Source organism: Ranitomeya variabilis, chromosome 5 (genome assembly GCF_051348905.1).
Source record: "Ranitomeya variabilis isolate aRanVar5 chromosome 5, aRanVar5.hap1, whole genome shotgun sequence".
Lineage (NCBI taxonomy): Eukaryota > Metazoa > Chordata > Amphibia > Anura > Dendrobatidae > Ranitomeya > Ranitomeya variabilis.
Genome location: NC_135236.1, coordinates 304163085 through 304181418, shown reverse-complemented (window position 1 = coordinate 304181418; position 18334 = coordinate 304163085).

The window sequence follows — 18334 nt, the reverse complement described above, 5'->3', positions numbered from 1 at the left end:
AAGTTGTTGTCCAATTTATCCCGAGTACGCTGATGCCCCATATGTGGGGGTAAACCACTGTTTGGGCGCACGGCAGAGCTCAGAAGGGAGGGAGTACCATTTGACTTTTTTAGCGCAAAATTGGCTGTCGTGTTTGGAGACCCCCTGATGTACCTAAACAGTGGAAACCCCCCAATTCTAACTCCAACCCTAACCCCAACACAGCCCTAACCCTAATCTCAACCCGATCCATAATCCTAATCACAACCCTAACGATAATCACAACCCTAACCCCAAAACAGCCCTAATCTCAACCCTAACCATAACCCTAATCAAAACCCTAAATCCAACACACCCCTAACCCTAATCCCAACCCTAACCCTAATCCCAACCCTAATCCCAAACGTAACACTAATCCCAACCCTAATCCAAACCCTAACCCTAATCCCAACTCTAACCCTAACTTTAGCCCCAACCCTAACTTTAGCCCCAACCCTAACCATAACTTTAGCCCCCGTCGTCACAAAAAAAGTTCAATGTAACCTTTTTTTTGTACGTCGCGTCCGCCATTTCCGCGGATGCGTGGCCGTAACTCTGCCCCCTCCTCCCCAGGACATAGACTGGGCAGCGGATGCGTTGAAAAACTGCATCCGCTGCCCACGTTGTGCACAATTTTCACAACGTGCGTCGGTACATCGGGCCGACGCATTGCGACCGCCCGTACCGACGCAAGTGTGAAAGAAGCCTAAGGCTACTTTCACACTAGCGTCGTACTCGGCCCATCGCAGTGTGTCGGGCCGACGTACCGAGGCTAGCGTTGTAAGCGCCGCACAACGGGTGCAGCGGATGCTGTTTTTTCAACGCATCCGCTGCCCCATTGTGAGGTGCGGGGAGGCGGGGGCGGAGTTCCGGCCATGCATGCGCGGTCGGAAATGGCGGACACGTCGCACAAAAAAGTTACATGTAGTTTTTTTTGTGTCGACGGTCCGCCGAAGCACGACGCATCCGTCGCACGATGGATGCGACATGTGACAATCCGTCGCAAATGCAAGCCAATGGAGAAAAAACGCATCCTGCAAGCACTTTTGCAGGATGCGTTTTTTCTCCAACGACGCATTGCGACGGAAGCCAAAAACGCTAGTGTGAAAGTAGCCTAACCCTAACCCTAGCCCTAACCCTAAATTTAGCCCCAACCCTAACCCTAACTCTAACCCTAACCCTAACTCTAACCCTAACCCTAACCCTAACTCTAACCCTAACTCTAACCCTAACCCTAACTCTAACCCTAACCCTAACCCTAACCCTAACCCTAACCCTTACCCTAATTTTAGCCCCAACTTGTCTTCTCCTGCCGGCCGGCAGATGGCAGCAGATGGCAGGCGCACTGCGCATGCGCCCGCCATGATGAAAAAGCCGGCTGGCAGGAGAAGACAGAAGAGGACCCAGGGACCCCGGGTGAGTATGATAGGGTCCCCGAATCCCCCTATTTCTCTGTCCTCTGATGTGCGATCACATCAGAGGACAGAGAAATAACTGATCGCTTTTTTTTTTTTTTTTTTTTTTTTTTGCGGTCGCCGGTAATCTGTTAATTACCGGCGATCGCAAAGCAGGGGTCGGTGCAAACCGACCCCGATCATGTTCTTTGGGGTCTCGGCTACCCCCGGCAGCCGAGACCCCAAAGAACATCCGGGTGCCGGGCGGCAGGCGCACTGCGCGTGCGCCCGCCATTTTTTCCCGGAAAAAAGATGGCGGCGCCCATGGGGAGACACGAGGAGCACCGGGGGAGGTAGGTAAGTATTGGGGGGCTATTGGGGGCCATCGGGGACCACATTTCTCTGTCCTCCGATGTGCGATCACATCGGAGGACAGAGAAATTAAACGGCAAATCGCGTTTTTTTTTTTTGTTGCGACCGCCGGTAAACGGTTAATTACCGGCGATCGCAACTCGGGGGTCGGTAAAAACCCCCCGAATCATGTTCTCTGGGGTCTCGGCTACCCTCGGCAACCGAGACCCCAGAGAAAATCCAACTCTGGGGGGCGCTATTCACTTAAGTACCCTTAGCGGCCGCCGTTAAAAGGCGTATCGGCGGTCGTTAAGGGGTTAAAACATTAGGTACCTCCTATGCGTGTTGTGGGTCTCCATCAGAAATATTACTCCAGTCAGTGACTGGAGTACGTTTCTGGTGTAATTTAAGCTACTAAGTTTGCACAAATTTTGATGACTATATGAAGCTCACTTCTCCATGCCCCATCCCACCTAAGATTTTCAAACAAAGGGTTATCAAAGAGGAAGCAGTAAAAATAAATTAAGCAGTTAGAATAGTGAGGGAATGGTAGGGAATTTTTAATTAAAGAGTATTAGAATGACAATAAATAGGCATTTAAGATAAAAAAAAATAGTTTCAGATCACCCCCTTAATGTCAGAAAATACTATTAAGATCAGGCATCTTAATAAATGACATGCTGTGAATAAGAATTCACAAACATTCGTTACTAATTTATCAAGCCTTATGGTAATTTTTCCCATGTAGGAATAATATATTTATTATTATTATTATTATTATTATTATTATTATTATGCAAAAACTGCAAAAACAAAAAGTTCACAGGTAATGCTGCTTTTTTTTAAGGGAAATATGACTTTTTGGATTCATGAGTTCTCAAGATATTAACTCCTGTTGGCGTTAGCCAATGGGTTAGGCCATGTGCACACGTTCAGTATTTTTCGCGGTTTTTTTGTGTTTTTTCGCTATAAAAACGTGATAAAAACGCGAAAAAAATGCTAACATATACCTCCTATTATTTTCAGTGTATTCCGCATTTTTTGTGCAAATGTAGCCTTTTTTCCGCGAAAAAATCGCATCGCGGAAAAAAAAGCAACATGTTCATTAAAATGCGGAATTGCAGGGGATTCCGCACACCTAGGAGTGCATTGATCTGCTTACTTCCCGCACGGGGCTGTGCACACCATGCGGGAAGTAAGCAGATTGTGCGGTTGGTACCCAGGGTGGAGGAGAGGAGACTCTCCTCCACGGACTGGGCACCATATAATTGGTCTAAAAAAAAGAATTAAAATAAAAAATAGTCCTATACTCACCTTCGATGTCTTCCCGCCTCTCCGGTGCATGCTGCCGCTTCGGTTTCTATAGCTGGTGTGCGGTGAAGGACCTGCGATGACGTCACGGTCTTGTGATTGGTCGAGACCGGTCATGTGACCGCTCACGTGACCGCGACGTCATGGAAGGTCCTGAACCACACCAGCATCTAGAGGAACGGATGCCTGCAGGTGAGTATAACCATTTTTTTATTTTTTTTTATTATTTTTAAACATTCTATCTTTTACTATAGATGCTGCATAGGCTGCATCTATAGTAAAAAGTTGGTCACACTTGTCAAACGCTACGTTTGACAAGTGTGACCAACCTGTCAGTCAGTTTTCCAAGCGATGCTACAGATCGCTTGGAAAACTTTAGCATTCTGCAAGCTAATTACGCTTGCAGAATGCTAAAAAAAACGCGAAAAAAACGGAAAAAAAACGCAAAAAAAAAATGCGGATTTCTTGCAGAAAATTTCCGGATTTCTTCAGGAAATTTCTGCAAGAAATCCGGACGTGTGCACATACCCTTACAATGTTTCTATAAAATAAGACAAAGTGGGAATATTTTGAATAATCTTATCATTTTTTTACCATGTTCAATAAATGCTAAACCTGACTTGCCATTATTATTCTCCAGGTCATTAAAAGTTCATAGAGCCCAAACATATCTAGGTTCTTTTTTATTTAACTGGTGAAAAAAAAGTCCAAACTTTGTTAAAAAAGGCTCCATTTTCCGAGATCTGTATCTTCTCCATTTTTCGTAATTTGGGGCTGGGTGAGGGCTTATTTTTTGTGCGCCAATCTGACGTTATTAATGATACAATTTTGGTGTAGATACAATATTTTGATCATCAGTTATTGCATTTTATTGCAATGTAGAGGCGACCAAAAAAAAGTAATTCTGGTGTTTTTAATTTTTTTCTCGTTACATCATTTACTGATCGGGTTAATTCATTTTTTTATATTGATAGATTGGGCGATGGTGAATGCAGCAATACCAAAGATGTGTATGTTTGATTTTTTTATTGTTTTATTTTGAATGGGGCGAAAGGGGGGTGATTTGAACTTTTATATATTTTTTATTTATTTTTATATTTTTTAAAAACTTTTTTTTACTTTTTGCATGCCTCAATAGTCACCATGGGAGACTAGAAGCTGCAGTTGTCTGCTACATACAGGCAATGATCAGATTGCCTGTATATAGCAGAAATGCTCACTTGCTATGAGCACCAACCACAACCTCATAGCTAATGTGGCTGTGGCAACCATAGAGGTCTGCTGGAGACCTCTGGTTGTCATGCCAACCCATCAGTGATCCACTATCATGTGACGGGGTCACCGATGGGCAGGATTTCCCTCGCGCTTACCGAAAGCATGAGTTAGATGCCGCTGTCAGAGATTGACAGTGGCATTTAACAAGTTAACAGCCGCAGGTGGATCGCGAGTCCACCCACAGCTGTTAGACACACATGTCAGCTGTTAAAAACAGCTGACATGTGCCGGGAAAGATGTGGACTCAACCCCGGAGCCCACATCAAAGGGAGGGATTCCAATGTTTGCGTAATAATATTGTTAAGGAAGACAGTTTTTCTATAATCACAGGTCTTCCCACCAGCAATAAATGTGGAAAACAAGTGACTTAAATCACCATTATATGCTGTACTAATCTAGGGGATTCCATCCCTGTGCAAAATAACCACGTTTTCCCAAAATCTTTTGAACATACAGTACATAGGATTGATTGCATTGCCTACATAGCATCCATGGGCATATTAATAAATGTACTAAGTAATTAGTTTTATAGCTGATGAGACTTTTCATTTCAAACATATTTCCTCCTATCTGCAGATTTTTACTACAGACCAGTTGACTGCAAAATTGGCATTGTCGAAATCTGTAATTGCCGTTCAGCATACTACTTGTAAGCCATGTCTTCTGGTTGTGTACATTAGATGGAAAATAGCCAAGATAACATTTAGATGGAAAAATGTGTAAGATATCCCAGAGATTTAGTGAAAATCGAAAGTATGCAATAGATTTTCTCTTGGCAACTTCAGCAAATTTATTTTCAATACCAATTGTTTAAATAGTAGATTGTAAAATATCCTCAACTGGACTATGTTTTAAGGAAAATATAAATCTCATTATTTGCTTTTTTTGTTACCAATTTCACTTAGTAATTCCCCCTATTATTTTTCTTTGATCTCTGTAAAGTATTCTTTATGTTGCTATCAAGATTATCATTTAATCTCAAGCAGTGGCATAAATTCTCCACGTGTGCATTATTTGGCTGACCATACCTGTTTTCTTTCTGAAACATAAGAATTGGCATTGGCCATATGACAATGGTTTCTTAATGTGATATGAGTGATAACTCTCACAATGTAATAGAGAATTGTTGCAATAGGTTTCCAGTAGCAAATTGTAACTAATTTATCATGTCAACTGACTCATCTAAAAATACAGTGTGATTGCTATATGCTGGTGAAATGCATATTCTCATTCTTACTATTCAGGAGCGGTAAATTGGATCTAAACTCATTGTCAGTTCACAATCATACAATGAATAAATAATCAATATAATCAACCACATGATGGATATGCCTCACAAAAGGATATCTACAAAAACAGATTAGCAAAAGTTGGGATTTTAGGGGTGCCCATCGCAGTTCCACTACCTACAATCAAACTGAAATGCATTATGACATAATATAAACATCAAGCACTCACAGACATGATCTGTAAATTTGTGGCTACTTTGAAGAACCTAGAATATATAAGACATAATTTCAGTTGTTTCACACTTTTTTGTTAAGTATATAATACCACATGGGTTAATTCATAGTTTTGATGCCTTCAGTGTGAATGTACAATTTTCATAGTCATGAAAATACAGAAAAATCTTTAAATGAGAAGGTGTGTCCAAACTTTTGGTCTGTACTGTATATATATATATATATATATATATATATATATATATATTAAATATTTCAATTACCCCCAAAAAGTAAAAAATCTTTTATGACCTACAGGAGGCACAATGTGTAAAATAAAAGATAGTAAAATAGATTGAAAAAATAACAGGTAAAAATAAAAAGGAAATGTGAAAATAAAATCACTGTTACTAGCCCCGCCTCATATAAAAAAAAAAACCCATATCCAATATTTAAAAAAAAAATTACAGAATGGGGAACAAATGTTTTTATATACTAAAAAAAAAATAAGATTTGAGAGTCTCAATGGTTGATACCTTTTAATGGATAACTGAAAAGATGGTAACAAACTGCATGTGACTCTTCAGATTTTGTGTTATTCTATGCCTGATGAAGAGACCTGAGTAGTCTTGCAAGCTTGCAATTTGTTACCATCTTTTCAATTAGCCAATAAAAGGTATCAACCACTAAGGACTCTCAACAGGGCCAACGTCAGCACCCGAGCAAGTACCGGGGCCCAGGGCAGGCGAGGGGGGCCCAGTGCCATTGACCGTGAGTGGGATCCCCCCACTTGCTCAGGGCTCCGGTACTTGCAATACTTACCTCTCCCAGTTCCTCTGCTGCGGCTTCTTCTGTGTCTCCTGATTCTCTAACATTTCAGGTCTGAGGGTGCGATGACATGACTAGTGTGCGCCCTCTGCTCTGAGCAGTCACAGTGTAGAGAGACGGAAGATGGCGACGCTGAGGAGTCTGGAGCTGAACAGCGGCCTGCAAGAAGAGGTGAGTATTTCTTTTTTTTGCTTGCTTGGAGCATTATATGATGCCCAGCATATGCTGGAGCATTATATGGGGCACAGCATATACTGGAGCATTATATGGGGCCCAGCAAACACCGGAGTATTATATGGTACCCATTATATACTGGAGCATTATATGGGGCACATCATCTACTTTATGGAGCATTATATGGGGCCTATTATATATGGAGCAATATATAAGGCCCTTCATATACTGTAGGGAGCATTATATGGGGTCTATTATGAATGTAGCATTATATGAGGCCTATCATATACTTTTGAATCATTTAATGGGGCCCATTATGTATGGAGCAATATATGGCGCTCAGCACCAACAGTGGAGATCTGAAAATATGGTGAGGACTGGAAGAGTGACTTAGAGGGGCCAAAGAGGTGAGCGGTAAAATAAGTATAATGATTTGTATTATTCTTTTACATTTTGATGGCCTTCATCTGTTCAGAAAAGTGGCATCCAGCAGCCATGATTTTGCTGAAGATATGCAGAAAATAATTGCAAAAATATCTCCATTTTGCCAAATTTGAATTTTTGTAAAAGTCAAGCACAACGCAATTTTTCTCAAATGTATTAGTTCATCTCCAACAGTAAGATTAACTACAATTAACAAAATCAATTTGCAGGGTGCATGTAATGTTTTCTGAAGCTAGCTTCTTCACCCCTGCCAAGATACTTGCTTTCATTTCATACCTGCTTCTGTTATTTTTTTGTCAACTCTTTCCTAAATTTCCTCCTTCTAAAAGGGGATATGTCCAGCTCATCTTCTTGGCTTTTAGGAATGTGTGTAGTTGATTCCATATTTATATTTTTTTTAGCCTTGTTAATGACTGAAACAGAATCTCTGCTTTAAAAGTCCATTTTCCTTTGTGCTCGACTAAATTTTCTTCCTCTCCTTTTTCTTTCTTGACTCTACATTTTATTTCATTCCACTTTAGTTTTACTCACTAGCTCTTTCACCTGCTTATGTTCCTTCTCAAATGTATCCAGCATTGTGTACTGCTGTACATGAATCACTTTCCATTATGCCACAGTTTCTATATCAACTTGGAATCGCGATATTTCTTAGCCGAGAGCAGTTGCTGTCCTTATAGGATCAGAGAATTAACCATTAAAAATGATTTCACCCCTTTTTTTGAGTCATGATTTTATTTTCCACAGCTTTTCTACTTAGTGCTTGTAGCTCATATTTAAGTTTCCATTGAGCATAGAACTGTACTGCCTTCTCTCGACCCACTATTAACGTAGTAGAGTCTAGACTCTATAGCGCACTCTCCTCTGACTCTCCCAATATTATGGGATTCAACTCTGAATATACTCAGCATGTATTAGGTCAGAGAAAAGGTCATGGCGGCCTACAAACGGCCCACAGGGCAGAGGTTCCCAACCTCTTTCTTATACAAACTAACATGTTTGGAACAAGATAAAGGCTCCTGCACAACAATTCAATGTGCTTAGTCTCTGTAAATAAGTGCAACCTACAGGTTGTCTTAATACTATATTACGCACTTGTGAGCACACTGGATACTGCCTTGATCATCATATTCAACCAGATCGTTAAGCATCATAGTTTGTATTTGTGTTACCTCCTCATCCAAACTTTTCATACCATCATACTATCTAACAAAGAGCAAGGTAAAAGTAGCCTAGCCAAACAGTAGCTAATAATAGAGTATGTGCACACGTTGCATGTTTGTTGTGTTTTTGTCTAATTTTTTCCACACAGTTTTGTCACAAAACCTGAAGGATCTCAAAGTACCAGTAAAGTGAGTGTGATCCCCGAAGTCTCATGTACACGTTGTTTTTATTTTTTCCTTGCAGGTGTGTCTGACAGCGTTTTTACAGCAGATTTCACCCATACTAATGAATGGGAAAAATCTGCTTAAAAAACACATGTTTAAAAATGTATCAAATATGCACATATTTTAAGAAGCATTTGTCCTGTCAACACATCAGGATTTGCAGCTGACTTTTACGCTGCAAATCCTGAATGTGTACATATTTCATAAAGTGGGTCTTCTCCAAAGATAAGGAATAGCTTGCTGATTTCTGGGTATCTGACTTAACAGCGCTACTGAACCCACACAATGGTGCTCGGTAACTACAAAAACCTGGTGTGGCAGAGCCTCGTCTTGAATAAAATAGAGGTACACATATTCCACTTTTATTCCAATCACTGTCAATGGGTCTGCCAGCAATAGGTGAGTGCTGATTTCGGCTTCCTCTTATTAATGAATGAAGTCAAGCATGCGCACTGCTCTCTTCTCTATTCCAGGGATTGCTGGGGGTCCTGGTGGTTAGACTCCTAGCAATCACCTGATTATTTGCTTTACAAGGGAAATGGGATCATTTATGAGTTTGGGAGAAAAAAACTTTAAATGCAGATAGCAGAAAAATATTTTCTCATCACTCTTTGCAAGATGCATATGTCTAACAGGAAACTGCAAGGGTATCACTGAATGACTGAAAACAATTTGAAAGAAAAGTCTCATCCATTGCAATGTGGTGGTTTCTTTCTATGTTGAGTCAATTTTCCTCCCCTCTATGTAACTAATAACAAAACCAGGCAACATATTACAACCAAGGGAAAGCTGAAGCACTAAATAGTGCAGCAATAACCCCAGGCCAAGCAAAAAACCAACTCCATATAGACAGCTGAAAAAAGGAGTACCAGTGGAGCATAAAGGTAATAAAGATAATAACTTTTATTAATTTAACAAATACATGCATAAAGTGCATAACAATTCAAGAAATAGTAAAGTGCATAAAGATCGTAAAAAAGGTGAGTATCCAGTGGCATTACAGGCCCATATAAATACCAGGCAATAAGCCACTTGTGAAAGAGCAGCCCAGAATAATTCTAGGAATCGATCAGTAAGCAAGAAAATGCTCAATAGCCTAAAATAATAATAGCCAGAGGGAGCTTACCAATCTGGGATGCTAGGGCATGTATGCCAGGACGGATCCTTACCAAGAGAAACCCCCAATCTCTTGGTAAGGATCCGTCCTGGCATACATGCCCTAGCATCCCAGATTGGAAAGCTCCCTTTGGCTATTATTATTTTAGGCTATTGAGCATTGTCTTGCTTACTGATCGATTCCTAGAATTATTCTGGGCTGCTCTTTCACAAGTGGCTTATTGCCTGGTATTTATATGGGCCTGTAATGCCACTGGATACTCACCTTTTTAACTATCTTTATGCACTTTACTATTTCTTGAATTGTTATGCACTTTATGCATGTATTTGTTAAATTAATACAAGTTATTATCTTTATTACCTTTATGCTCCTCTATGTAACTAGACTGAAAAAAAACAGAAAACAAAATCAAATTTACAATACAAATGTTAGCAGCACAGCAGACAATTTGCAGTAACATTGCTGAATGTCATCAAGATTATTTTATAAACTGATATCCCGAGAATCATTTGCTCTAAAGAGCATGATGTTGGTTATAAAGGGATGTCATGCTACACTTTTCTTTGAAATATGTCAGTTAAATGCCTTATGTCCTGTCATTTACAAGATAATTGTTCACTAAATAAAAAAAAAGAAACAAAACTGCATCAACTGAATCTGCCTTTTGTCTACTCAGCTTCCTTAGGGTCATAAGGCCTAGAGCTAGCTCAACAAAAACACAATGAACTTGTCAGAACAGGTCTTATGAGTAAAGCTACTGGTGTTAAATATGAAAACTGCACAGAAAAATGCACTTACGTTTGATTTAAAGTAAAAATAAAATATGTTTTGCCAAAAGTGCACAACTTTTCTATGAATTGCCGTTCTACTCAAAATGAGTGTTTACCCAGGAGTATAAACAGACATTTCATTAGAGTATCTTCTAAATGTTATTTTAATCTAAATTTATGTCATTGATTCCATGCAAAAAAAAACTGCTTTCCAAGTCTGAAAAATATTGAACATTATAGCAAGTAGATAACATCATATAATGCACGATATCTGTCCGTTTGTGCATAATGTTGTTTTTTGGTTTAATTCATCAAAGCTTTTATGACCAAAAAGTGGTGTAAAAGCTTTGAGAAGTTACAACATTTTGGTGTTGCGACCTCTGACGTATTCACAGGCAGAACAGGGTTATTGCAAGGGTAGATGACACAATTTGCCTAATTAATAACAACATGGGCAGTTCTCTTTGCCAGAAATCTTACTCCACTCCTCGTCACTTGTAAGACGCTCCAGGTTCATGAAGAGATGTGCACCGCTTCATGAATCAGTGGAGTCTCCCTCTCATCAAGTGAAAATCGTTGAGGAATTGGGATGATAGAGAACGGTTTCCAGGTTTAGTGGTTAATAAAGATGTTTATGACATTTGGATTTATAAGGTGCAATGTATTGCTGCATTATAAGTGCTCACAAAGTTGGCCATGCTTTAGCGTCTTCTACTATTATAGATTTAAGCCTGGTTTCCAAAATTTAGAAATATAACTTTTTTGTCATCATTGATGTCAGAATGGATGTGAAGGGATGAGTCCAGTCAATCTTAGTGATTCAGCACGTCAGTTATTGTGCCAGTCTGGTTCTAGTGACATATTAAAAGCATTGTGTTCAGCTTTTTCTGAGGAGGCAATGTACGCCCTACAAGTGCACGAAATGCATAACTTTTTCATCAATTGTGTCCAACTAACTGGACACAATTGACTAAATTTTTTCTATTTGCTGTCCTTTTTTGATAACTCGAAATATTGCATGAATCACAGACCGAATACAAATATCTAGGAAAAAGCTCACAGGACTCCAACATGGACACTCACTAGAGAGGGCAATTTTGTCTAAGTAAAAATGCACCATCAAAGAAGTCCCAAGGAGACCACTTGGTAAGGTACATAAATAAATGAAATTGACAGGTTCTAAAATCAGGTGAAAAAATTCTCAAAGCTTCTTTTTTCTGCCATAAATGCGACCTGCCATAGATATTTTTCAGGAATACAAAATGGTGTCACATGCCAGGTTGAAATAGTATAAATATATATATATATATATATATATATATATATATATATATATATATATATATATATATATATATATATATAAATATATATATATATATATAAATATATATATATATATATATATATATACATATATATATAATATATATATATATAAATAAGCCTCCTTACCTTGACAAGCCAGAGATGGTATGTCACTCTCCATAAGGAGAAACGATACCCCTTAGACCCCAGTCCAGAGCCTCTCACCTAGCCAAATCAGTTCTCATGCTTCGCACTGACGAGGGCCAACAGCCCGAAACACCATGTCTGCGAATTGAGATACTGATTTGGCTTTTATCCTAAGCCATATTGCACGACTCGTTAGAGGGTTGATTGTGACTTGTAGGATCGCTACTTCCAACAGGTGGTGCTATAGAGTTAAGTCCTCTTTTTCTCAGAAGAGGCAATTTGCATATTTAATTTCCCAGAGGAGCATTGTACGGCAAATAAGCCTCCTTACCTTGACAAGCCAGAGATGGTATGTCACTCTCCATAAGGAGAAACGATACCCCTTAGACCCCAGTCCAGAGCCTCTCACCTAGCCAAATCAGGTCATGCTTCGCACTGACGAGGGCCAACAGCCCGAAACACCGTGTCTGCGAATTGAGATACTGATTTGGCTTTTATCCGAAGTTATATTGCACGACTCGTTAGAGGGTTGATTGTGACTTGTAGGATCGCTACTTCCAACAGGTGGCGCTATAGAGTTAAGTCCTCTTTTTCTCAGAAGAGGCAATTTGCATATAAATTTATATGTGAGTTTGAATGTTCACATATCATCTTTGCACTAGCAATTCTATGCACTGTTTGGGGATTTTCATTGTATGAGGATTTAAAGGGAGGAACTAGGAGAGGAAATACTTTTAATTGATTTGTTTGTATTGATTTATGACATCAATGTTTCAACTACCCTCTGTGGTTTTCATCAGGTTTATGCCAACAGATAAATTCTACATGTCTTAAATACTTTCTGAACAGGAAGTGTACATTTATATAATTGATGACTAGTGTTGAGCGATACCTTCCGATATTTGAAAGTATCGGTATCGGATTGTATCGGCCGATATCCAAAAAATATCGGATATCGCCGATACCGATACCCGATACCAATACAAGTCAATGGGACACAAATATCGGAAGTGATCCTGGATGGTTCCCAGGGTCTGAAGGAGAGGAAACTCTCCTTCAGGCCCTGGGATCCATATTCATGTGTAAAATATGAGGACCTTCGATGACATGGCGGCTTTTGATTGGTCACGTGACCGCTCATGTGACCACTCACGCGACCAATCACAAGACCGCGACGTCATCGCAGGTCCTTCACTCGCTCATTCTTAGGAACGGAGGCTGCCGGTTGCAGCGGTTACTACCAGGGCGCGTCAGAGGGTGAGTATATCCCTATTTTTTATTTTTATTCTTTATTTTACACATGAATATGCATTCCGATCCCGATTCCCGATATCGCAAAAATATCGGAACTCGGTATCGGAATTCCGATACCGCAAATATCAGCCGATACCCGATACTTGCGGTATCGGAATGCTCAACACTATTGATGACATAATGATAAATAAAGTGCTCAAACCATTATTAAACCTGTGATACTTACAATCCAGTGGGCATAACCCTGGAAATCTTTCAGAGGCACATATGAGCAACAACGGGCAACTCCCACGACGTGACTCTGGTCGATGCTGCTGGAATTAGAGCATTTCAAACATACAGTACATGAGAGTGACACCGGACAGATCCACGATTGCCACAGCAACTCCCTTCTGTGATGTATCACTAAGTAAACTACTTGATATAGGAGGACAAATTTATTTTAATTTTTTTACAAATTTTTGATTTTTTTCTCCACTTAAACAAAAAATTAAAAAAAATAATCTATACAAGATTGGTATCACTATCTATTTAATCATAATGACATGCTATTTTCAGTACCTAGTGGAAGTGGGAATTCTAAAAGTCAATATTAATCCTTTAACTAGCCTAATGCATAAAAATATATTTTTGATTGTTTTCTGTTTACAGTTTACTATAATTGAAAAAACCCTTTTCTTGTACAGTAAGTTACAAGTTCAAAAATACCATATAAATGTGCAATTTTTTTCTTGCAAATGATTTTTATTGTATATAAAGAGTTTGATCAAAGTAATTTTTAATTTATTATTCTTTTCCATGCTATTTTATTTAATTAAAAAAGTATATAATTTTGCCATAAATTTTTCATTTGTTGGGGTACTTAAACATTTAGTAACTGTAATATAATGTTGTGCACGGGGCCTATAGCTGTAGAATGTATATTTAATAGGAATATAGAGTAAAGCATGGAGGTATTGTATATGGTAAAGGCTGTATGTTAGTATTTTATAACTCACAGGAATTACATATATGCTGTCTGTACTTTCATCATAAACAAAATTTTTATTGTAATCATATTTGTGAAAAATTCACTATATTAAAAAGCTCTCTGTTTGCTTACTGTTCACATAAGAATAGGAACATTTCTAACATCACACGTTTATTTCTAATTATTGACAATGTAAAATGTATGTAATTTAGTTTTAGATTCATTTTTTGCTAATTAATTGTAATGCTAGTAAATGAAAATCTGATTAATCTTAATGTTTTTATGTGTATTATTATTATAGCAGTATTTCTAAACTCCAGTAGTATGGAGGATTGTTTTATGCGAGGTGACATACCGTATTTTTCCGACTATATGACACACTTTTTTTCCTCCAAATTTGGGAGGAAAGTGTGGGTGCGTCTTATAGTACGGATATAGCATGTGGGGAGGGGGGCAGCAGTGAGTGGGATCGCAATGATATCCAACTTCAGGATGTCCCAGCTGCCGGAATCAGCTGCTGGGGAAACCACATGGTCCCGCTGATTAAGTGCAGTGAATATTCATTAGCGGCTCCCCGCCCACCGATCAGCTGAGCGGTGAGCCGGGAGCAGCAAATGAATACTGCACTTAAGCAGCGACACACAGTTTCCCCAGCACTGATTCTGGGGAGAATCTGTGTGTCCAGGGGAGGAGGCAGCAGCAGCAGGGGCCAGGAGATCGCTGCATACCTGCCTGTGCTGGACGAGTGCTGTGCAGGAGGACCTGTGTGATGTCAGGAGTGGGCGGGCTGGAGCATCACATGGCAGCTCAGAGCCCTCCCTCTTCTGACATCATCATAGGCCCTTCAGACTCCCACCTAGAATCTGCAGCTTCCTCTTATGTCCTGCGCGTGCGCTGTGGAAAGGCAACAAGAGAGAGGGCTCTGTGTGCAGCCATGGGACGCTCCAGCTTTTACCTCACCACAGGCTGGCTCCCACAATTAAGAGGTTAGTCTTTACAAAACACAATAAAGCACTCTGCCACTCCTTTGGTGAACTATAACTCCCAGCATGTCATAGGATCTGCAGGACATGCTGGGAGTTATAGTTCTCCCATGGGATTTTAAAGCAGCACTCCAGTGTTATTTTGCAATGCTGGAGTGGTGCTTTCACTATAGGCCCTGTGCCCCATTATTATACTCACCCTCCAGCATCTTCATATAGTTCTTCACAGACACCACACTGGTCCCGCAGCTTCCAACATAATAACATACTATTATATATAATAACACCACATATAATAGTATGTTATTTATGTTATTAAATATTTTACCACTTTTTTTTGCTTCAAATATTTTTTTCCCTATTTTCCACCTCTAAAACCTGGGTGCGCCTTATAGTCCGGTGCGTCCTATAGTCCGAAAAATATGGTACATTTATTATTGGCAGTGGCACCATTTTTAGTTTATTTAGCTGGGTAATTAGAAAAACCAAGTATTCATACTTTTTTGCCATTTACTTGTGGTTGGTAACTTACATTTTTATATTACTATTTGAATCAATACATTGTACATTTTAGAACAATATTCTACTCCTTCCCAACAAATGTATCATCAAAAACAGTTGATGAGATCATATTACCTGTATTAACATATTTTGTAATGCCTCTCTTTAAAAAGCACCTCCCACTTTTTATGAATTTGACAGTTGGATATAGCCACACCCACACACTGGTTCCTCCCCAGCTCTGCCCATTTGGGCGAAACTGCTTAAAACTAGTGTGAAAACTGCAAAAGCTGCAACATGTTTGTGCAACTGGACCTTGCACAAATATGTTATGAATATTCAAAGTATTTTATGCTAGATTTCTGACTTTCTGACTTAAAGGGGTTTTTCCATCTCCAAGATCCTATCTCAATATGTAGTGGGTATAATAATAATAACAATGATAATAATAATAACAAACAGAAATGTGGTACAGTTCTTCTCATTTGCTGTCGCTTACCCCATGTGCAGGGCATTGCAGTAACTTAGGTATCCATGGCTACTACAATGCCTTGCACATGGGATAAGCAACATAGTGAATTTGCTAATTTTATTAGTATTACACCAACTACATATTGTGATATAATCTTGGAGATAGGAATACCCCTTTAAACACTTTGATGCATCAACCCCTTAATTTTTAAATATTTGCCTTGTTGCAAAATGTTACAGAATATGTTGACACTATAATCATAAAGGTTATTATTATTACTTTCTCATATATTTAAAAATATTTAGAATTGTAATCTGATGATCATACTATATGATACCCAAACTCTACTTCACTTCTAAAAGTTGAATATTTCAAATGTGTATATTTCACATTTCACAGTAAGAATTTAAGGTGACTTTCAGTGAACCAACACTTTGCAAGACTCTCATCCCAGATGTTTTACATTCTTTGTCTGCTTGACTTCAGTAGAGTGCAGGGTCAAGTGTAGGCTTTGCGCAGTGGTAAAGTATGCTTAGATATGCAACATGTTGCAGCAAACTTATTTAGTGCTCATCTTTACTGATGCCCTTTTGCTCTGGTAACTCTGTTTTGGCATTCTACAATAGGCTTAGCTTTGTCTTTCAACTGGTGTGAAATACTCATGATAAATAATGACTTCAGAATTTGCTACCTAGTTGATATAAAATACATCACCCTAATAATTCCCTTAAAGGGACTCTGTCACCTCAATTTGGTGGGATATTAAAATGAGTTGTTACCGGTCAGATGGGCGGCGTATCCTCGTAATTTCTCCACCCCGTCCGTCCCTTTTTTCCACAATAGTTTAGTGCATAAGAGTATGCGTGCGCCATAGTTGGTGCATGCGCCTGCAGTCTTCGGTGGCACACGCGCAGTATGCTTTGTCCTACAGCGGGCAAAGCCGAAAACATTACTGCGCTTGCGCCCGCGTACTATGTCCCAGAACACAATGAAATACTTCCAGAACATAGTGCACAGGCATATGCGCAGTAATGCTTTTCGGCTTTGCCCGCAGTAGGGCAAAGCATACTGTGCGCGCGCCACCGAAGACTGCAGGCGCATGCACCAACTATGGCGCAAGCATACTCTTATGCACTAAACTATTGCAGAAAAACGGGATGGACAGGGTGGAGAAATTACGAGGATACGCCACCCATCTGACCGTTAACAACTCATTTTAATATCCCGCCAAATTGAGGTGACAGAGTCCCTTTAAATAGTCAAAACATATTCACCAAACCTACTTATTCAGGATCCTTGTTTGTTGGTTATAGTGAAGAGCTGCTACAAGTGTATGTCTTGTTTTGGAGGACCTATCTTGTCTTGCACAATACAGATAATCCATTGATTTGGATGTGAACTGTTTAATTACTCCTCTGTTAGTAATTGGGATGAAGCATGTGCTGCCATTGTGTCCACCAATAAGCTATCTGCTATGCAAACCATTGATCCCCGAATAGTTGGGGACTGGTAGCCAAGGTTGAAATTGTTAACACGGTAAATATTTATGGAAATATAGATGCAAGTATAATTTCTTCATTCTGACAAAGCTGATCGTCACAACAAATATTTTATATAGGGGAAATATTGTTTTCCTTAAATAAAAACATGATATTTAATTAAACTACCCTTGACATGGTAGCAGTTTACTACCTTCGTTGCATACAAGGGAAACACTGTTGGAGAAGATCACTTTTGTCACTTTTTTACTTCCTCCTTATACAAACACAGACAGGTGAGAGGGTTAAGGAGTCCCAATGGTCTATAGTGTTAACTTGTAAAGCATTTCTGAATGAATGACTCAAAGCTGACCTTTGCTCAATAATCATTGTTGACAAGGAACACTTCTGGTATCATTCTTAACCATGATAAGGAAAGGTAAAACAAACAACAGAAAGACCCTCTAGCATCAAATGACCAGGTCACAACAATAAGGCGGGTAATCCCTACATTACGTAATGAAGTTATACATTCTCAACATTGAAAAATTCAAATACAATTTGTATTCACATTTGCAGAAACAAAAAAAATGTTTTTCAAAACAATTGCTTATTGCTAATGCTGATATATTGCAGGCCAACTAAGCTGACCGGAAATGATTTACATATATTAATGTTCTACATTGTGCACAGGATTGGACATAACATTGGT